Source organism: Linepithema humile, chromosome 2, assembly GCF_040581485.1.
Source record: "Linepithema humile isolate Giens D197 chromosome 2, Lhum_UNIL_v1.0, whole genome shotgun sequence".
NCBI lineage: Eukaryota > Metazoa > Arthropoda > Insecta > Hymenoptera > Formicidae > Linepithema > Linepithema humile.
The window spans coordinates 23239832-23263991 of NC_090129.1; the positions used below are offsets into that span (position 1 = coordinate 23239832).

A 24160-nucleotide genomic window follows, 5' to 3' on the forward strand; every position below is an offset into this window, starting at 1 on the left:
TACAAAAATGCGGGTATTAACATTTTAACGAAGTGATCGACCTCTCAATCTCTCATCTTTCTCACGCATTGAGATGCAAAAAATTAATGAGAATTATATTAATAGTTTTCATTTAATTATTAATAATTAATAAGTAGCGCGATGTTGACAATAATAATTCAATGGTTTTTTTTTTATTTTTAAAAACTTTGTAAAGACAATAAAGCTTCTACAAAACAATATCGTGTCATAGATGATTCAATTTATTTTAATATTACATTTAAGTAAAATCAATATTTAATTGCAGTTTTAATATAATAAGAATCATCATAATTCTATCATTTCTGCACATCTGACAGAAAACAATCAAAGTTGATTAACAGCGCGTTGAGCATCAATAACTGCCACAATCATAATTGTTCGCAGCTCGACATTTCTGTTAAAAATTCGAAGTATGTGATGACAATACGCAACGTCATCTATTTATATCATGGTCGAAAAATCTCTTCCCGCGTCAAAACATCGTTTTCAACATTATCCTATTCCCGGGAGAAAGCAATTAGTGCTCGCGTTTAGCGCGTTGTAATAATAACCACTTTCCCCGGGATCCATCCGTGGAGGAGAATCCCCGAATTTTTAAGAGAAGATGAACACTCGACGCCTATAATTCTCCGAATGACGAGGGTGAGTCAGCGAGACGCCATCGCCATCCCCTTTGTTCTTGTCTCCCGAGACCGCGGGTTACTTTCCCGATTTTACCTCCTCGTAAATTAGTTACGTACACGCGACATGAAGTATCAATGGTAATCTATACTGCGATGAGATGCGCGATCAGATTTCATCGTCTCGCTTTCGAGTGCCTCGAATCTAATTGAACGCGGCTCTCGTACGGATGGCTCTCGATTTTCAAGGAGAGCCTTCGATTACAAAGCAAAACGAGGTTAACGCGCTGGCAGTTGCCTTGCATCCATCACACACCAATGTATTCCGAAGTCGCACCCTCCTTTGCGCTCAAAGAGGGAAAATGCACGTGAATGCTGTTGGATGCGATTAACTCGAGAAGTGTAGATGTGTATTATCACAAGCCCGTGGGAGATGTTGATTCGTTCTGCGTGCGATGTAATAACAGTTTACACGTGAAAACATCACAAGGCGACAATACGCATAGATGTGGAACTCTTCCGCTTTTATTTTTGAGAATTATTTAAAAAATTATGTATATTGAGTGGGAAAAAAATCGGATAGCGTCGAAGATATTTCTAGGGAAAGTTTAAATTTGAGCGTCGTGTGAAATCTGGAATAGCTAAAAATAATAATAATTCTAAAACATACCGCGAAATGTTTTATTTAATATGTAAAAATGAGTATTTTTTGCGATAACTATCGTCTAACTAACTTTTCGCTTCCGCGAAAAGAACTTTTATTAAGTATGAGAAACTTTATAGAAACAACACATGTATAAGGAGGTATTGTATTATCGACTCTACGTAAAGCCCGCATTTCTGAGACACGCAAGAATATTGCGACAGCCAATATCCCGTCAGACTAATAATGATCGTAATTATTGAATCGTTTACCGATATTGCGGTAAGAACTCTCTTTGTGCGAACTTAGGCGCCAGACGTGACAAACGACGGCTACATTATTGCAGCCCTACGCCCGTTAACAATACAATCACTGTGTTCCCCTCGAGCTTATAAATTTATCTGCGACTTGGCTTCATAGATATCAGATCGTTCGCGCTGAGATGAGTGTCTCAGAGCGAAATAATTGTGTATCGTAATTGAAACATTATCTTTTATCGGAACTTTGAATTGGTGCGGGAAAAATGTGCACGATTTTTCTCAAATTACTTAATGCTACTGAATTCTATCGTTCCAAAAATTGATTCGCAGAAACAGCTACAAGCAAGACAAAGGCTCAGCCAGAGCGAAATCGACGTTAGAAACCGCCTCTCGGCGGCCAAAAAAAAAGTTCCTCCCCGCGCCTTTATCAAATCGGCATCAGAATTACATTAACTATTCCTTGGAATTGCATGTGGCATGCATGCCGATCGGCCGAGTGGGCGTTTTTCCCGTTAAACGACACGGCTCTTCGTGGAAGAGGAAATTGTTTCTTGTCGGGCTGTGCGCGCCCGCGTGATGAAATTACGCGCCCGCAAAGCCCGCTCGCAAAAGACGGCACTGTCTCGCGAGGGTTTTTCGGGGTGGCATGACGTGGTGCGTTGCTGCCTACACCCTCTCATTCGTTCCCTTTAGGTGTACCCTTCACGCACACGTCCGTGCGTTCACGGACAGCGAAACGAAACGCGCAATCGTTCGCCACGGCGCTCTTCCCACGGCATTTTTCGAGGCTCTTCCTGACCCTTAAGTCGGAACGCCGCCCCTATATTCGCCATTGTTCTTGGACGATTTCTGTGCCGCGGGCGAGATCAGCTGTATCATCAATGTGTATCTCCCGTTTGGAGATACGCGAAGAAGCAGCACGCGTATATATCCCCCTTCGAACGAAACGCGATACATGTATCGTGAACCAATATCTATATAAATATGTAGATGTATGTATATAATAAGCGCATATCAAATGCATTTGTATCTTGTATTTTTGTAAATATTATACTTATTATATATAGTTTATCGTTTCACATAGTTAAATCGACAAAAATCAAATTTAAAAGGACAGCACTCTGTAATTTTTCTCCTTTTTAATTTTTCATTGTTCCGATAAGACTCTGGAAACTTTCAGTGATATTATTTAACGTATCATCTCTGACAACTGAAGTATAATATTTAAAGTTCGATACACTCGATAGAATCGCAACCTCGGCATCGTTCCGCGCGATTCTACATTTAGCGGCCTTGATTCGCCTTGGCTTTGATTCACTCGTACGATTTAATTCGAAGAAATGAGTAGTTTAAAATAGTCCGCCCGGTATATTTGGACACCCTGCCATGTGTACGAAGTGAGCCGCAACGTAGACGGAACTGTCGATTTTATTCGACTTGAAATGGAATACTTTTTCAGCAACTTTGTTTTATCGTAAAAAAATTTTATTTTACCTTTCTGTTTTAATTAAACTTATTTCACCCATAATATGGATATCAAATATGAAATTGAAGAGTTTTATGAGACGTGAAATACCTGATATCGCCACTGATATAACTATCGTATTTTTTTTTACGTATTCTGCAGAGAGAAAAAGAGACGTGTGTGTTAATCAATGTAATAATTATGACAGGAGTGGAATGTGCAATCGTCACGTTTCTCTTTCTCACATTATGTAACGTAATCAGAGAAAATCGTACGATGCCCGTTTCGGCAGGCCACGCGTTGTTCCACCTCTCGGATGTTCCAGCTCTAATTACTGTCGGCATAGCATAAAAATTCTAGTGGCCGCATCCTTAGTGATTCGTCAGCTCGCATTGCAATGCCGAGCTGCTTCGCGGTTAATGAAATTTCCAGTTGAAATATGAGTTAGGATTTCGGCCAGTTAAAGAAACGTGGAATAATTTATCGATTTCATGCAGGCTTCAAGCTTTATTTAATAATAATATTCCTTTGCCATTTTCGAAATAATTTATAAAAAATTATTTTGCTCGACAGAAAAATCCGCAAAAACTGTTTATCGAAATTTAACTCGACAGCTCAAAAGAGTAAAGAAACTTTCATAAAACTTTTTCATCTTTTAATAGTGTTTACCAGTTCGCTAGCGCGAGTCGTTGCGGTTTGAAAGCACTGCACGTCTCGCAAAAAGAGCATCGCTATACCTATCGTCGGAAGAGTATGCACTCTATCGAAAAGAGATCCGTTTCCTTTATTCGCATTCAGCGCAGCTCCTCCTTTTAAAGTGTTTAAAGAAATGCAGGTCAACCCTTCCCTCTTATTCAAATAGTCTGACCTAAATTCAAGATGTAATACACAACGCGTCTTAAAAATATGAAACTATGTTTGACGAGTTGATTTAAAAATACTACAAACGTGAAACAAAAATTATTAATTTTATGACAGCATTCAATAAAAAAGTTAAAAATAATTTTGTATGAATTGATTAAAATACATTCAGGTTTAATTGTTTCACAAATTTACATTGATCCATTTTGTTAAAAATAAGTAGATACTTTTCGTTAATTTAAAAATGATTGCGAATCAGAACGCGTACAGAATATATATTAAGTATTATAATTAAAGAATCAAACTATAAAGCATAACACAAGGACAATGATGCACAAATAGATGACGGAGAAACGAGACGAAGACAATAGATATTTAATACATATCTATATAAGAAGCGATGTTGTGCAATGTCGAAAAAAAAAAAAATGGAAATTGTATGATAGTGTTCGTGCAGTCGGTATATGACAGCTGCTGTCACGGGTAGTGCTCCGGCCATGTGCTCGATGTACGCTGAGCATTTTCTTGCTCGACGCATCGCGACAATACAGTGTATTATAATCAGATGAAAATTACGATAAAATATTTGAGCAAAGCTTGTTATCAGCACACGGTTTTTATATGTACAATTTTATATATTAAAACTTTTATTAAATTTTCGGTGAAATAAAATGAGCTTCAAATTCATCTAACATGATATTATCGATACAATAATGATAATAATAAGATACTTTGCATGTGAGGTAAATTTTATATATACAAAAAGCCTTCTGAGAAATATTATAGAGTGATCTTTTCGCGGAAACAATCATGTTCCATTTAATTCTGACAGGCAAACACCTGTCAGAAACGCGTTTTGGCAATGTACCATATAAATTGATATATCGAGTACGCGGCTGCACAACAGTGCTTTGTTTATCGATCTAAAAATGAACTTAGTCAATATATAACAATGAAAGATTTATGATGATCGTCAAACTGAACGATCATTACGTTCTGTCTCTTTCGATATTTAAATATAATAAGTAATTTCTTTAACGCAAAAGTAAATTCTCTAAATTCTACAAGCATATTAAAGTGCCTCGATACAGCCTCGTATGAATAAACAATCTGTTTCGCCAAATTTGTCAAAGCTTTGTTAAAATTACAATGATTAACGGCGGGTTCTCACGACAGCCGTGATATAAGCACAGTCGGAAGTCCCATCTCGATCGCGCTGTAAGTAGGTTGGCGATTCGTCAGGAGCTTCGGGTCGATTCCAACGGCACGACTCGGCCAGATAGGATCTCAATTCCGTAATTGCAACAGAGGCCTCCTCGCCCACGCGAATGCACCGACAGCGCTCGCACTCCTCGCTACCTGGAGAGCCGTGTCGGGAACATGGAACGGCTCGCAGTTAGCGATGGTGTAGCAATCTCGGCTACGTTGTAAACAGCGTATCGATATTCTCCGATCGATGCCGAGTTTAGCGCGTTGTTGGTTTTATTAGGTGCCATAACAGCTGCATTGATTGTTAACTTATCGCGCGGTGTCCTTGGTATCTGAATCTCCTTTGGTTAAGTCGAATCTCCTTAGAAAATTGAAATATTTTTTGCATGTTTATGAAGAATATTTTAATTGTTTTTTTTTTTTTTTTTTTAGGCCGCAGAGGAATTGATTCTTTCATCGTAAGATTAATAAGATTGCGACGAATGCCACGTATATCTAATATGAGCAATCTTGGTGCGGTTGTAAATAGCGTATCAATACTCTCCGATCGATGCCAGCTTTAGCGCGTTGTTTTATTAGGTTCTGTAACGGCTCTATCGATTGTTAAATTATCGTGTGGTGTCCTTGAATACTCGAGAGAGCCTTTAGACGTCTGAATCTTCAGCTCCGTGGCTATTGGGATCTTTAAACACTTGAAAATTAGAATTTTAAGTCTTCTCGTCAATCGTAGAAGAAGTTGTTTTTTGAAAATCAATAGAATTATATCTCTTATAATTATGATAATTGAAATATCTCAATAACAAATGCTTCCGAATGCTTTCATCAAGTCATAATTTGCACACGATAATTCTATATTATACCATATTTACCATTTTACGCGCGATTGTTTTTAATGAGAAATTTTGTTCACATTTCTTACGCTAAACATGATATAGATTTATTTTTACGTCATCGAAAACAAATCGGTTACGCTTGCCGTGATCTCTCCTTTTTTTCTCTCTTCCCCGATATAGAAATATATATAGGTTTGGGCCTGTTACTATAGTCGCGTCTCCAGTTGCAGGGGTGGTCGCGGTTCTAGATGGCTATGCCACTGTGGCCTTGCTGTAGTTGCTCGTGTCAGTAATGGTGGGGTTGCTGGTGGTAATGCGTATATAACGGTGGTGGAGCGAGGAGAGAAAGAGAGAGAGAAAGACTGGTCGCTCGGGAGGGTTGCATAATGCAGCGAGCGTCGAGCTGCCAGGGCGTTGACTTTGTGCAGCATTACGTTTCTTTACCCTTTGGCTTTCTCCCTCTCTCCACCCTCGACGCCGTTATCAGCTACGTTGCTCTTGTTTGTGTAGTTTTAATGCACGTGATAATTTGCGCGCATGATCGGGATGCGCTCGCAATTGTTTCCGCTAGACAACGAAATTTCCGATCTGAATTTTCATTAATCTTCATAAAAATAGATGACAAATAAAAAAAGAAGGAACTAAGAATCTTACAGAATATCGATCAAAGTACTGGTTTCAGAAAATGCTGCTTTTAATTATACACCGAATAAAACACAGCGTTTAAATTAATAATTACACAAGAAAAAGTTATTAATTGTAAAATAATTGATAATAAACTACGAGACTATTTTTTACTTATATTACCAACTATCGAAAGCAGAATGGTATGCATTACGCGAACATGCTGACACAATTTTCTCCAGCAGCAGCAGCAGCAGCAGCAGTTATCATTTATCATTATCGATTTTCCGCGCACACTTTTCGTTCGGCGAACGAGTCGGTTACGTAACGGGTGGAATGTCCTAGGACTCGGCTACATGCAAATACACAAACACAGTTGCATACAGCCTTCCCTTTTTATTCACCCACATTATCATTTTTATCGCCCTCATTTACCGCTTAACAGAGACAAACGATCGCAAATTACTCGAAGTCATGAAGCGCGGGTTTAAAAACAGGCGAAGCTAGAGTTGGCCTCGATAAAACCGTCGCGGGGGGGGGGGGGAAGATTAATAATTAGCTTATCAAAGATTGAATTGACAAAACAATTATCAAAATTTCAAGCTACAATCTCGATATTAAAAATTGCTTTCATCTAAAACTTTCAATCTAAAACGCTGAATTTCCGGTACGTGCAAAAAATTAATGAATAAATGAATTATTGACTTTTTGATTAGGTACTTTTTGTTCGTTGCAAAGAAAGATATAGAATTGCAATTCCGTGCGCCAAGAAATAAGTACGATTTCTCGAGCGAGGAATATCTGTATGGAGTGTATTGCTTCCAGGAATTCATCAAGACGGAATCTTCTGCAATATTGCTCCCGGGAATCCGCCGCGATTAATCGCTTTCGGAGGAAACTTTCGCGCGTGGTATTTCGCACAGATACCGCGCCGAGTAATCGCGCGCCGAAATTCGCGTCCCCGCACGAGTCATAAATCCTCTGCTCGCGACACCCTTTTGCAACCATCCTCTTCTCTCGCCCCCGGATTTAATCGAACCAAGCTTGAAATCGCCGGAGGGAACAAAGGGCCGCGCGAAGCGATTACCGATAATCCTAATTGCTCAATCGCGCCAATTAATTTGCATTACCCTTTCGTTCCCCTCCCCCTCCTCCTGCACTCCCCCTCTCTTTCGTTGACGCCCCGGAACGTGCGCTTATCGGCGCTTCGCCGTTTATTAATTTCATCGCTCGCGCAACGTCGCTGACGACTTCTCGACCGAGCCGGATTCCTCCGCCAACGCGTCCCGATCCACGCTCTCTCGCGCTATCTTTTCGGATGTTCACACGGTCCGATACTATACGTGACATCATCCGTGCGGAATTCAGACGGGTGAGACGCGCGGTTTTGATTGATCGCCCACCGACGACGTTCGATTCTGCCCGACAAAGACCGGCCCGAGCCGGACCGCGCCACATTGCCGTCATTTAAGAGCGCTTGCCGGCCGGCAACCTCCACCACGCGGAATTCCTTTGAAATCAATAAGTAATATGACATCCAAGGAGGACACCGGGCTCGATTGTCTCCTTGAACGTTTATCCTGCTCAATTCGACCCCGCGCGCTTTCGCTCTGATTGCTCCTAATGGTCCCACCGGTTCGGCCACTTGTGATCGGTATTGTGTTGCTTTGGGGGAATTCTTGAAATTGCAGATTAACCACTGAGAACACTTTCGATTATACATACATTACTCAGCGGGATCGCTTTCCCCGCGATCGCTTTAGCGAAAAGAAAGAAGCTTGCGTTAGGGGAGCGCAAAAGTGTATCGCGATGGACGAACATTTTCCAGCGAGATAAAACGGTATATATTTTTCACGTGGGCATGATTTACGGCGGAAGTCGCATGTTCGGCAATGCAGAAGCAATTACCGATTGACGATTCCCACCGTAGATCGTCGTTATTATTCACCGCGCAGACACGTGACTCCAATATCTATTGCGAGGAGATCCCCAATGAAGGAGAGATTCTCAATGGAACGAGCGCGGAGCGTATCGACCTCTCATCTTTAGTCAACGCTAAAGGCCCGCGTCTTATCCGAACCGCGTTTCTCATTCCGCTTCTCTCTCTCTCTCTCTCTCTCTCTCCTTTCTCTCGATCGACGCGGCCCGCGCGCTCGCATGCACGTGCTAAAGTCGCGCTATTTGCTCGACGTTCGAATACGAGGAGGATATGCACACGAGGGAGAAAGCTACGTACATACGCGAACTCGTGTGACCTCCTGCCCCCGGTCTGACACCCCCCCATCGACCGACCACCCTTCGGCATCCCCTCGAAGTATCCGCCCCGCGGCGCTCCTCTCCCCCCCCCCTTTCACCTCCCTAGCACCCACCACCCCAGGGCTTTTCCTGAGAGGTTCATCGATCGCCCCCAATCACCCGCACCTGCCATCTTGCCTCTCCGTCCCCTTGAAAACACCCGAAAGCTCGCCCGAATATCTTCTCTTTTGGGTCCCTTCGGTCTTTCTTCCACACGCTCGTTCCTCTCGCTTCCCCTCGCTTTATTCGCGGCTCATCGGCTCGCTTGGTGCGCGCGCGCGATAAAGCCCCACGCGCGCCGGGCCCCCTTTGAACCAGCCGGCCCGCCATCGAAATTAACTTCTACGATCGGGATGACACCCGACGTCACCCTCGCCTCACTCTCTTCTCCTTCTCCTTTGATCTCCGCCGCAGCGCGCTTTCCCTCTGCGCGCGTTTCCGCCTCTTTACACACGATCATGCTGAAAGGGGACACCGATTGCTCTCTGATGTCTTCATCTCTCGCTTTCTTTCCGGCATGGGGCTTTTATCGCCGCGAAAGGAATTTTCGCAGCCCCCTCCGTTTCGGCTTTGGTACGACATGATCGTCGAGCTCTTGTTAAAATTAGTTTTCGTTTTCAGACGTTTGGGAAATAATACACTTTTTATTTTAAGTATAATAATTTTATATTATTATTTTAATAATAATCTTCACTCGCGGTTTTGTTCTTCAAAAATAAAAGGCTTTTCGGTAATTTTTATCGGTTGCTTGCCTCTTTTTAAATATCTTAAATTTCCTTCGCTTTTGTGATTGATTGCGGAATATCGCCGATCCTGCTCCTTTTTGGCAATCCCTCACGAAATTCGCGTTTTCCCTCCTCTAACAAGGAATCTTTCCAACTTTCCGTCGAAATTGCATTTAGACACGCACGCCTTATTATCGCTCCCTTTCCCTCAGTCCCTCAGTTACTTTGTTACCGAAGTTTCTTTATCGATTTTCTTCAATCTCGTTGAACTCCGTCCGATGATAATCCCGTCAAGCCGAAATTAGATCCACTCTCACCGGCGCATTTCTTTCTGCGGGCGGTCGATTCCGCGCTTTCGCTCGTCAGTTACTTTCCTGCTACCCTCGGATCTCTCGAGGATATTAATTTCCGCTCAGCCGCTTGGAAATCATCCAGGACGATGATGAAAGAAAGGGAATTGGGTTGGAATGGAGCATCGGCATACGAGTCCGAATGCTCTAGAGGATCTACGTGGCGCAACGTGAATTTTCAGAGGTCTCATTACGGCCCTGACCTTTCCGAATGCACCTGGGCCTCCGTGTATGTGTGCGCATGCTATGAATATGTAACGGAGAGAGTATCGGAAGAGGGCCGACTGCGATACGGCTTTGGCTTTGGCTACCGAATCCGCAGAGTGCGATGGTAACTGCTTAATTGAATGTTGCAGTAATTAATATTAGAGATGGTAACGTGAGATATATCCGCTCCGGAAAGCGATAATTATGCGCGGCGCAAAAAGAGTCCGTAGTGTAAAGGTGAAACTGACTCTTCTTCTCAAGCTTCGCACCGCAGCGCGCTAATTCAATTTTAGTCCTGAGCGAATTTTAGATAGTCGCTTGTTTGAACTGGAGATATACTGAAACACACAAAGTCTCCAGATCAATATAAAATGCCGCATGAATGGGAGCTGCTAAAGATAGCTCAATTAGCTTTTTGGTCTCTAAGTTTTTGGCATTTTATTTTCCCGCCGCATTATCGATATTACGATTATGCAATCAACTCGTATCTTACGTAATAATGTGACTTACACAATCGAAATCTTACTTGCGAAATTGCTTCGATAATAAATCCGGCAGAGAGAAAGAGAGAGAGAGAGAGAGAGAGAGACAGCTCTTCCATCTGTGACCTTAATTTCAATTAAATCTATTTCACAAATTTATTTTTTCCTCAAGGTGAACGATTTCGCCTCGCCTGACACTATTGCCGTATTGAATTTTCGTTTCCGTCTAATTTTCATCTCGGCACTCCTGACATTTAGCTCGAGTCTTAATTATGCGGAATATGAGAGCGGCACGGCGCGGGAAGTAATCCATTCGTGATCCGGTCGCGACGTCCGACGTCACACACACACTATACATGGCCCGTGTCCGTTACGGTGCGCCGGATACGGCGCACGCAATTTTGTAGGTCGGCATGACGGCACGACGGCAGGGAAGGTCAGGATTGGTTCAAGTCCAAACCTTCGACGTGGTCGTCGTGCTCTCGTCGCCGTCGGGCGACATGCTCGCGCGCCGCAGCGTCGACAGCAGTCGATCTATAATTAGCGGAATATCCGCGCAGCGACGCGGCATGACGGCGCGAGAGGGGAACGAGGGTACCGAGGTATCGCGTCTTCATCGAATCAAGTTCTACAGGGAATCGCAATGTGGTGATGTGAATTGTGCAGATTGCTGGGGTAGGTTTCGGCTTATCATTTTAATCTAATGTATCATACATGGAATACGTGAAATACGATGCGATTACGTGCCTAACGCAGTGAATCATTCGTCTGCGAAAAGTTGATTAGATCACTTTTGACGTTTAGTGAAAATTATTAGCAATTTTTTTCAGGTTTTGAGAATTTTCTTTCCTCAATTTTTCTTCTAATTTTTAGAGATGTTATAAGTGAAGAAAGAGAGAGAATTCTTATTTAAAAGAATTTTTTGTTGAGCATATTATAATTTATAAATGAAAAAAAGAACACATGCAAATAATTTATGAATTATGAATAATATGCTAATTTGACAAGCTTTAAAAACTATTAAGCGCTGATAACAATATTATAATTGCAATATCTAATCTATCTTGCGTCAATTTCAACCTTGCAGTTTTACTTCTTATTCTGAAAATATACTTATCTTCGCTCTTTTCCAACTCCACGTAGTACACATTACACGTGCCATACACTATGTGGTTGTTTCCAGGCCTAGATCAGATGAAGCAGAGTAGATTTTCTAAATATTTATCCGCATCGGCTTGGGAAGTTTTACTGTTATTGATACACGCTGCCTCGTGCCACTTCCGCTTCTTTCCGTCCTCCTTTTTTACGTATTCTTCTGTAATAAAAACATCGCAAGTGGCTGGATCTCTAAAAAAATAAAGAAAAAGCGTTCTCCGTATCACTATGTCATTTAATAAATACATTGTCAAGCAATGTTAAATCAATTTCACTATATATCATACATCACTATATATCTCTTTCATTATTTTAAAAGGTCCACTGAAAAAACTGTCTGGTTGATTTTGGACAATACATACAGATTCTAGTTGAATCCACCAAAATCTGGTTGTATTAGTAGGAAATCTGGTAGATTCAACCAGAATCTGTCTCTATATTGTTTAAAATCAACCAGAATTTTTTTTCAGTGTATACATTATCATAAGTTTAGGCATATAAAATCTTTAACAAAAAAAAAAATATATATATATATATATATATATATATAAATGTATGTCTGTAAAACCGCAGAGTTTGGTAGCGATTCGTCGCAGTCGAAAGTTCGCCGATTCGACTCTTCCTCAAGCACCCTTATTCGCCCCTGAGGCGGTCAATCGATCGCGCGTTGTATCCCGCTCAAGGAATCAGGTCGTTTCGTGCATGTAGCGCATGAGACATTGAAGGAAGAATTCTGTATTTAGAGGAAAATAAAATTCTTCGATCTGCAATTACTTCCAAGATTGTATTATTTTGCAATTATATATGTGTATAACTATATTCAAAGAATCTTTTATACACAAACTGAAAAGGGTTGGAATCAAAGAGCTGCTACTCTGCAGAAACAGATAGCGAGGAAAGAAGGAAGAATAGGACGGAGGACCGAAAATAGGCCGAGATGTTTTGTCTTTCCCTTGTCCGTCCCGCTCGATTTCTCCATCTCTCTCGAATATTTCTGCTCCGTGCTACGGTCTACGCGATAAGCGCCGCTCTGATCTTCCAGCTAAGAGAACTGAGATAAATCGCTGGCACTAATAGTACTACCTTAATGATGAAAAGGAAGGAATAAGGTTCAAGGCGCCAAGCGCCATTCGAGAAGGCGCCGCGTTTCAAATACTTGCGAGTTTCAAGAATATGATGTAATAATTACAAGAATATTGTACTATTATTATATATTACTTCAGCTATATTTTAAATAGATTTTAGTCAGAACGCAATACAATTCGAATAAGAACGAAAACGCCGATAAAAATTTCACATTATAAATTTTCTTATCATATCGTCAATGCGATATAAACAATGCGATCGCGGAATATAAAGAGTCGATCGACATCGCGAACATGTTCTCTACTGAAACACGCGGCAATATACGAAGCTACGCGTACAACGCTTTTAAATATAAAATACGAAATTGTCGCACGCTCGCCGGAAATTTCGGTCGTAACTCAGAAACATCGTAACATTCTGTTACGGCGATGCCCGTGAATAATAACGCTGCCGATCGCAAAATCGAAATCGCCGGGTGACCATCTAGCACAGAATATTTAAAGGATTGAATCTACGCCCACGGAAATGAGAATATTATGCGGAACTGACGAACGTATGGCGCACCGGTGCCGGCATTATTCTATTTTCTCGATAACTTTAGACCGCAGATTTTGCCAATTTGCCCGCAATCAAAGCGCACTTGATTTATCATGCGAGTACGCGCGCACTTGGAGAATGCAATTCATTGCTTTACTCTGTAAAATTCTCTTTTTCACCAGCACACTAATGTACGAGGTGAATCCTTTATTCTGGGCGTAGTGACAGCGAAAGAACATGAGGAATGAATTCTTCAATGCTGTTCAACAGTGTTTTCGCGCAATATTACATAAAATTGCGAACAAATGGAAAATATTGCATCATACTTGGCGCGGTAAACAACAGTCAAACACCTGCACGTCATTGACCATTAACTTGCCAGAAATAATTTTCATTTTCAAAACGAATCTTGTCTCTCGCAATTCCTCCTCATCGCAAGCGAAAATTCGATTTATTTCCATTAATAAAAATCAGAAAATTTAACCAAAATTTAACAGAAATTTCTGAAAAAATTTCTTAAAAAATTCAATACCGTTTGAATTATTTAATGTCTCGGTGAAATATAATGAAGATCGATGGTTCATTATTCTTAGAAATTCTTATTCTGGGAAGACTTTTTTAATGTCCTTCGTATTCAATTCTTCAATATTTGTCATCCGATGCACGATAATATTATCAATATCGATCCCACGCGAAGGCACATTAAGACTTAACGCCGGACGATGCGGTTTGGCTGGATAGTTCGCGCGATAGTGCATGCATGTGCCGTCGCGTATAGTGGTCCATCAATTTCGCGGATCCAGACGTTTACGAGGCGATCGTAAAGCGGACTCGTAATAGGCGCGCACAAATGTGCAGGCCTCTGTCGCCGGGTGACCGGTCGGTCGGGAAATTCGATCGAGCGGAAAGGATTTTACGTAAGCCGAAGTCCTTCGATCGACGACGTTACCGCTTATGCTCCTGCCGCAGACATCCAGCGAGTCCCCAGCAGCTGTTGATCAATTTTAAATGCCACCCATCCGCGCGCGCGAGCCACTTCTATCGATTTCGCGTATATTTTTCATGACCTCTTTTAGCGATTTATGTCTGATTTTACTGCGAGTCTCTACGTAACGACGCTTTCGAAAATATTATCGTATAATTATCATGGTCGTAATGTATAATTTGTTATGTTCCCGAAGAGGATATTCTGACAATTCAATAAATATTCAGCATTATTGTTAAAGACATTTCTTTACGAAAAAAAATTTATCTTCACTTATAACACGTTTTATTTTCAAATCCTTAACTTTTTATACGCGCGTAAATCGTCTTAGAAGATTTATGGGCCAGGCTTTTATTTTTTGTTTGCATTTGTCGCACGTGCCTTTACACACAACGAAAATTTGGAGTAAACCCCTTTGATTCTTTTTTAATCTCCCGATTAAGAAGCCACGGCTCCACTTCTCTCGTTATAAAAAAACATATATTCGTTTAAACGTGCGATCATAGACACCTTGATTATTTTCCGGTGACTTTACGAGCGAGACGGGGTGCCAGACGCCGACCAGACAAACCGCGGATCGTTTACCGTGAATAAATCCGCACAGACGCACCCACGCTAGATCTACGACGCTGTGTTGGACAGCAGAAGAGAAAATGAAGAAAGAGAGTCGCGTAGATAAATCGAGTCTAAAAAGGAACTATATTTGTCGGTGTAAGTTGCCGATCGTTTATAAATTCGTTGTTGCGAGTGCCGCGTAATAATTATTAAAATTTAGCGTTTCGCATTACTAATTACTATAATCTTTAATTGATAATTGAAATAAAACGTTGAATTATCAACTAATAATTACTTACTCAACTAATAATAATAATTACTTATTCGATAAAAATGTTATGTCATTCAACAATAATTAAAATTACATCCAAGAGTAACAGAACTTTATAATTACGAATTTATTAATGTTAATCTAATTATTACAAAGACCAATAATGTTGAAAAGAGATTCATAACGCTTTTGTTCTCAGAAAGGTACAGTTACAAATTCGCAACAGCTAATATTACCAACTAATTATCGTACTGTTGACAACGTAGAACGAAAATAAACGTACTAGGCACGGCAAGTCTCATAAGGCCAAGAGCAACTCTTCCGCCGACAAAGGCCGAAAGAGAACGTCCGCTACAAAGCAACGAGAATTTCTGTGCACCTTGCGCGACTACAGAGACCTGATTCAAGCTCGCGAAAGCAAAAGTACAAAGAGGCGTCGCGCGAAATGACGAAAGCTACTTTAAGAATGAGAGACAGAGAAAGAGAGCTCTACATGAGGCAACAGCCGTCGTCGACGTCGCCTGACGTCTCGTCTGACGTCGCCGATTTTTCTCTCTTCCCAGAGCTCTCTTGTGAAGCGGCGCCAGAGGAACGAGCAATTTTTCTTCCACCAACCAATAAACATATCCGCGACGATTCTTCTTCCAGGTTTACTTCTTCCCGCGTTTCCTCGCCTTCTTCTCGGCCCATTTCCTCCCCTACTGCGATAGTCGCCGTCTGCGATATGAGTAATCCTGTCGAGACGATGCGGAACGATTGGCGACAGGTGTCCTCTCTTCCGAATATATGAATGCGCCTGTCACGAGACGACGAAAACGCACGTCTCGATGTTCGTGCAAAACGGACGCAAAACAGTTGAGGAAAAGAGAAGAATGAATTGTGCAAACGCGTAAAGTAAATTTAACTTTTGTGAACTGTTTATCGTTAAACTTCACCTCAAAATAAATGACACGTGTTTGATTTTTTCTCCTTGCAATACGTGCGTTAAACTTCACATACATTTCATAAAGATAAAAATTAAGATGCTAATGCAAATATTACATTTGCATTTATATATGTAAGTCACCGTAGAAGCAGCACATCTCGGAAAAGATTTCCAAGAACGGAACAGAACGGAAACCGCACAAGACGCATCGCCTAATTATTCAATTGGGAAGTGGGAAGGGCAATCATGTCGCGGTAATTCTCTCCTTATTGCATTAATAAAAAGAAGATTCGTGAAGCTGAAGGTGATTGGTGGTAAGCACAGCCGGTGGCTCTCTGGGGGATCAATGATTTCGCTTCGCTAGCGGGAGCCACGGCCTCGAACGGCCTTGTCTGCTCTCATCAGAGACGATCTTCGTCATCTCCGGCAAGCGAAATTTTCACGGTCGCTCATCTAATGGATTGCGGCGGATAACAATCCCGGATAACGCTACGAATTAAATTACGCAGCCTTCTTACCGCTCATCATAATTTTCCACAACTCGACCCTTGCTTTTTTCAAGATCGCTGTTTTTTTGCCCTTCTCCTTTTTCTTCTTTCCGAGTCGTTCTGTATGAACTAATTATTTATCTACGCAGTACGCGAAACAGGTGACTTTGCCCCGAAGGTCGGTGTACTGTTTTGTGAACGACGTAACGACGTTGAATAGCATGATGATGTTATTGCCTTTGAGACACTCGATGGGAGGCGAGTAAATCAAAGGTCTTAAATAGGCGCCATGTGGATATCTCTATTAGATTATTAGGACAACATCTGTTTCAAATGGAAATTTACCACAAAAGAAAACCACAAGAAAATTGGGAAAAGAAGCGGGATTACATTCCAAATAAGAAATAGCACAAAATGTAATGTGCAAAAAATTACAGTCTCGACAGTCGAAAAAGCTAAGTGGAAGGAGATTATAGAAATTGACATTAAATGCGAAAGTCGTTTTTAGCGCAGAAGCTAATTATCATTGATTGATTTATTTCTGATTATACGGCGGCTTGGAACTTTGTCGATGAAAAAAGAGCACATTTACATATACCGGGCGATGAGCGCCCCGACAACGCGGGGGAAGAGTCGGCTGCACGAAATTACGGCCCGGTGGAGCCGAATGCAATTACTCGGGAATGAGGAAACGGAAAATAATGAATTCAAGCCCTGTTTCTCTCTCGTTCTCGCTTGGTCGCGAAAAACAATGGCGACCGGAGGACCGGGGGAGGAAGAACGGCTCGATCGCGAAAAGCTAGGATTATTCCGCGCCGTAGGACAACCTCGCAACTATGACCTACTTAAGTTCCTTGCGTCAAATTAAGAAAGTTTCAGTTTCTTTGTGCTCATGATGATCCAAATTAAATTAAGTCCGCTGTGAAAATTGGCAGAGCAGTCAGGCGGCGACTTGCACAACTTATTTTTCCATCGCGTCATGTTTTGGTCATATACAAAATTTTCTTTTCACCAATATTGCAAAAAAAAAAGCAAAAAATTATTCTCGTTTTATACTGAATTAATCTAGTAATATATTCCACATAGAAATTTGATCGAATTTTCCTTCCAGAACGTATTTACATACGCTTCGATACATGCTATTAATACGCGCATTCCACGAGTGCACCTCCCGCGATGGCAGGTGTTAGGCAGGTAGATCGTACGGATACGCTGACACCTGGCCTACCCCCATATGACGTTCTACATGGTGTACCATGTAAGAGCGAACTACGGCAATTCGAGAACGTTCGAAACGCTATTACGACGAGAAATCGTATTAATAATTTCAGTTGGTCGCATCGCGTAATTCACGTGTTTTCATCAATTAGTGCATTCGTAATGACAAAGTGTTAATGAAAAAGATGACTTGCCTGAGTGAGTTTCAACAAAAGTCGTAAAGCTCTAAGAGCTTTTCAATTAACAGATCGATTATTTTATACGTAGAGTTTGTGGGAAATTGAGGCAACGCATGACGTCTCTATCAAGTAAACGCAAATTTAAATTGGTCTCATATGTTGCGTGCCATAAAGACTTCGAAGTGATATGTAGGGATGTTGAGTTAGCGTTCTGAATACTTGAGCATCTTTTTGTTTCATTAAGTGTTTTTTTTTTTTTTTTTTTTTTTTTCAAACTGTTGGATTGCAAATAGAGTAACATAATGATGGAAACAGCTTTTTCTCGAGGATGTCAAGGCTATCCTTATTATCCTAAGTAGAACACTACTTTTTACATACAACGAAAATAATAAGGAGATAACGAATTTAACGATCCCTATCAAGTGGCATTTCACATTTATTACATTTCCTGCTCATCATTAAGCGTAGTTAGTAAAAGCCTGATAGGTACGAATTTTGAATACTGAAAATACGTAATAATAGGGAAATAATTTAATTTAGTAAATTATTTTGCGTCCAAATAAGAAACGATACATAAATAAAAATAACGTGGAAAAAAAATATAATGGCATTTTATATAAGGGTATTCAGATTAATAATAAAAATATAATAATAGATCTTTATCAAGTTAATGGCATAAATATAGTTCTTTTATAAATTACAAAAAGCTTATGAAAAAATTAGTAGTTCGATTATTTAATCAATCGTCATTTAATTCTTCGCAAATTATTTTCAACTTAAAAAACGGACCGATAAAACATAATGAGAAAAGTTGACGATAAGATTCTTATTTAATCAAGAAATCTTTCAATATAGATGTTCTTTTACATAACATGATTTAGCATACTACGAGAACGGCGAGTAGTATTGTGCGTGTGATATGAATAATGTAATCGCTTTATGAATTTTGTCATTATCAAACTTATTATTATCAGCTGATATCGAATTTCTTAGAAGCTGTTCAGATTCTCTAAAAGTCGGAAGTTAATTTATAACCAGTGGTACCATTTCTTCGTCGCTTTACGATCTTTCGTGGTCAAAGCAATAACACGACGAGGAAGTAAGAAAGAACTGTAAGAGGTCGAGAAAGAACTATCTAGGTCGTATATTTTTGTAAAAGATAGGCAAACTTAATCTAGATTTACGCATATATATATTGACGGAGTTGTAAAATTATAGCTTATCACCTTAAGTTTTTTACTTTATTTTTAATCAATAGTTTAGTTATTTATAATTTCTTTGGATAAAATTAATTTTTTGTCATCAAAAATTTTATTAATTCTTCGCAAACTATTTTCAACTTAAGAAACGGACCGATAAAACATAATGAGAAAAATTGACGATAAGATATTATCTTATTTCTCATAAATTTTTAACATATAAAGAATATGTAAATTTCTGTTATATATTTTAATAATTAAATTGTAAATGTAGATGACAAAAATAATTATAATTGCAAAACATTTTTATGCGTGTATTTACAAGTTTCTTTGTGTTTTCAAGTTGTTTGTTCAAGTTGTCAGCATTTAGAAATTAGATAGAGATCGTAATTCATTATTCTGGAAATGTGTACGAATGTGGTCCAGAATAACGATCATATGATCATATGATCATATGATTCCAGTTCCGGTTATTGTTCAGTTTCATTTTGTAGTACATGGTAGAAACAAATAATAGAAATTTCTGCTCAAAATTACCAAGCTGATCACGAAACTCTTCATCTAACTCCTTCCGACTCTTTATTTGGCCAAAATCTCGAAAAGTGTACCACAATGTCGTGCTAACTCTCTCTCTGAAGAGAAAATCTCACGGATTACGAGGAATCAGGAGGTGATAATTTCGAGAGAGACGAGAAATGGAGACGGACTGATACTGCGGGTAGGTTACGTCCGGGATTTCGCTGAGTTTTACTGGCGCAATGCGGGGTGGCCAGACAACATGGCGCGCCCTTCTTCCACGCACACACATATTACACACGACATGACTCGTCGAGGGCCACATGGGAATTAACGTACCGGCGCCTCCTGGTTTACTTCTTTTTTTAATTCTTCTTGGCACGCGCGTGTCTTCTTCCGTTTTTTTTCCCCCGACGAGCGGCACGCTCCTGTCATGGTGACCCTTTGGGACAGGTGGAAAGTGCTTCGCAGGGAGCATATTGCCGCGTAATTAAGGATTCGCTTTCAAGATAATAGAAAACGTTACGAAAATAGAATTACGAAAGCATTTATTATTAGCTGAAATCATTTTCCATTTGTTATATATTATTATTGATAATATAATATAAGCTTTCTATAACTTTTTACAATAATAACTGCATTTTTCATTTATTCATTTATTACGTGAAAAAAATTAATAGAAAAAAAGAGCTATAAAAACTAAAGCGCGCATGTCGAGACGCGAGAAATTGATTGCAAATTGCAATGCAGATTAATGATACAGATACAGAACTTATTACAGATATAGAATTTCTTACATCAATATCTGCCACATATCGATTGTTTGTTAAACATACTGTTGAAAAAAATATTAATATTAATCCAGAAAATTAAAAGCCATATTCAGCGACGTACTCGACTGTACATATCGAGAGTTTAGCGCCCGAATACCTTCCAATCGAGACAGCTAATACCCTTTAATATCACCCTCTGAAGAACCATCGCTCGTTCACAATCAGTGCCGATTATTCCAGAAACGCGGAGCCTCGACACAGCTTAGGCAGCTCTTAAGATTCACAAAAGGTTCGAACGAGCGAGACTCGGAAAGCCGGTGTCCCGAGGGATGTGAAAAGCGTGGGAGGTGAAAGGCGACCAAGGGTGAAGACAATTTTCGCGCGATTCATTCTCGCCCCCGGCGAATCCGCAATTTTGGGAAGGGAGAGAAGGTGGCTCATCCCCTCCTGGACTCCCTCCTAAACGGAGCCACCATGCCTGCCTCCAGGAGCCGCCGTGAAATCCCGACGGGATCGCGACGCCCCCTCACACATCCTGACTACTCGATAATGAGCAATTCGCTCACCATTTCCCAGTCTTTTGTACGCTCCCCCACGCGGTCGCGTGCTGCCGGCTCAGCCCACATGCGTCCGCCAGACGGGACTTCTGCAGGACGCCGTATGTTCGTTAGGTTGTTTTTCGTACCGGTCTTCTGTTTGATCGCATTAGAGTCGCAAACCTGAACGGCGTCCACCGACGCGAGTATGAATCAGAAAGATAGAATAATAAACTGAGATTTTACGCTATGCCACCTGCAGAAACGAGCTTACATTCTAAATAGGACAAACCTCTAATATTTAATCGCTAATATAATAAATACATAATACTAATATTTTTGTATTTTTCATTGTATCGAAATATTTCGTTAGACTGTCAAGGTAAGGATTTTTTGGAAGAATATCGCCAATACTTATGTTTAAAGGATAACAAATTGGCAAACGTTTTAACGATAACTTCACTTTCGTATATCACTCAATATATCTCAATTTATTAATGAAAGTATCGTCGCGCCGAAAATGTTAGATTTCACCCTTTGGACCTTCGAACTCTACATTTCTGGTTGACCAGTAGAGGCATATTACATATGTATTCGTCCAATTTTAGAACAGAGGAATATTGTTTACGGAGTAATTTACTTTCGCTAAAAACACACGAGCCGGTATATACGTTCATAAGGGAGGCATCAATTATTTCTAACCCGATCTCGTGGATTATTTATTGGGGATTTCCAACGTTCTCGAAAGGCTCGTCGATTGTCCTCGATCGACTGTGAAAATGATGACTGGCAGATATGTCGGTCGATGAATGTGCTTCAAAATTCAAATTAGGTGCAGGCATACCTGTATAGACATGCCCGCCTTTTAATTAGATAGTAAATGGTAATTAGCGAGCAGAATAACGTTTGCTGTTTCGATTCAGCTTATAATGCTCGTAACGATAATGAATTTGGATTTAATTTAGCAGAAATAATAAAACGCACAACTTATATAATTATAGAATTAAAAACTTGATAACTTCTTAACAAACAATTGCCCTAAATACTGGTCTACTTGATAAGTTAATATTTCTCTTTGATAAATTATCTGATTGTAAAAATAAATTAGAAAAAATTTCATTACATAAAATGTTCCTAACAATATTTTATTCGTCTAAAAGCATCGTACGCTTTTAAAAGTCAAAATGCAATTTTCCCAGCGACTTCAGTGCTAGTTGCTTGTTAGATTTAAGGATTGCACTCCAGGCGAAGTCACCCTTATTTCGTTTCTAACTAAATATGACGAGGGTGGAGTGTAGCGGCGCAACGGAAGTGATTCGTATGAATTTACGAAAGTGCAGCTCTTCGCGCGTATTTCACTTCCCTCTAAGTCGGTCGTACACCACGGTGGCAACCACCGGCTTCTTTATCGATCAGTTCTTCGCACCCCTTTTGCCGGAAGCTGCATCCGAAAGGAGAATGACTGTCGATACGCGGCTCTGTGCTTTGTTGCGCGGGGTCGCGATTTAATGCACTCTGATTTCCTTAGTGCGCTTCCTGGCAACGCAGGCGCGCCGGCAAAATGGACAGCTGAGTCACGAAGGATATTGCAAAAGAATAGTCGGGAATTGTCCGAAGTTTCCTTTCCGAAGTTTCTATTTTAATGTAAATAAATTGTTCAAGATTTGGCAGCGTCGAAAATAATGATTTTAATAATTTATAAGAAAAGATTTTTACATATTTGCAATACTTTTATCTTATTTTTATACTTGTTTTTTATCGAAGTTGTTAATTTTGTATATATATTATTTATAACAAATCAATAAATATGGCGTTTCAAAGTTTCTTAAACAATATTATGAAGAACTTAAACCTATTGTTAATATAATTAATACTCAATATGGATGTAGATAAAACGAACAGCGCTTATAATTGGCAATACATAATTCATAACGGAGACAATTATTTCGCGAAAGATTGCAGAATTTACGAACGGAAGAAGGAAGAGAATACTTAAATGTTTAATGTCTACTTTTCGCGGTTTCGTGTAAATTTCTCGTATAAACTTACGTATTTTTAGATTCATGCATTAATCAATCCTTTCTTCTCGTGGGCTACATTACTAGAATTTTATCTAAAAATATCCATTTCCACGAGAAAGGCTCGTGCTTTGGTGCTTTCGTGCGAGGACGTTGATAACATCAGGCTCGTACTAGAAACATTCGACTTGGAAAATGCCGATACTATTTATGTATCCTAAGTTTGTAGTTAAAAAATGAAAAATAAGTATTAGCTTCGATGATTGATCCAATCTTTTCAGAATTTATATCTTTGCCTCCTTCATTGGAAAGAATGAGTTACATCCTGTTCTCATTTCGCACGTATCAATTCTTTACCTTCACTTACGAACACATCCGTGCGACTTATCTTAACATATAGTGTAAAAAATATTACAACGGTGTGATCGTATATATCAAAAGATTTACGCATCTTTAACACTGAATTGCAGCAACAAAGATGGTAGCGTGCGTTTATTGTTGACAAGACGTATAAATATCTCGCAGCAAATGTATCTGTAAATCCAACGACCGCGACCGACATCGTATTCGTCGCGGAAGTTATTAATTTCTCAGCACATACTGCAGCGAATTTAGACGTTAATATCGCCGTTATAAATCAATGTTTCAATGTCGTATCGAATGACGAATCTTTAGCACGTAATAAATAAGTTTGTTCGTCGCTCAAGAATGCTGAACAGTGCAAATTTACAGAGTACTATAAGAGCAAAATACACATTTAGCTTAGGGCATTTAATGTTGTACTTTATGCTTCTCGCGCGAATTAAACGAAAAGTGAGCAGTCTTAAATCTCGGATAATTGCACAGTTTATGTCTACCAGCTGCAATTTATCGCGACGCGTAGCGTTTCGAAAATTAACCATAAACATCACAAGAGAATTGAGATCACTTTTCCAGATGAATGATTCTAATTGCATCACGTACTTCTTGAATTAAATATAAGCGTGCATTTTAATAACAAGTTAACGAAAACGGTATTTCTTTAATAGTACCTTTTGCTCCAATATGCGATATAAATAAATATTCCGTGAAAACTTTAGGATTAAAATTAATTATGTAAATTAAACTCTGCGGTATAAAAAAAA

The 24160-nt window shown here is 39.9% G+C and overlaps 1 protein-coding gene and 1 long non-coding RNA gene across 6 annotated transcripts in view; one reads left to right on the forward strand and one right to left on the reverse strand.

Moving 5' to 3' along the window:
* Positions 1 to 24160, forward strand: part of LOC105668890 (protein kinase C-binding protein NELL1-like) — a 69641-nt gene that overhangs the window by 6354 nt on the left and 39127 nt on the right. The window lies entirely within an intron of this gene.
* LOC105670496 (uncharacterized) overlaps positions 10706 to 24160 on the reverse strand; it is a 170866-nt gene continuing 157411 nt past the window's right edge. The window contains exon 3 of the long non-coding RNA XR_010888720.1: positions 10706 to 11942. This is a non-coding gene — a long non-coding RNA (uncharacterized lncRNA). The remainder of the gene's footprint in view (positions 11943 to 24160) is intronic.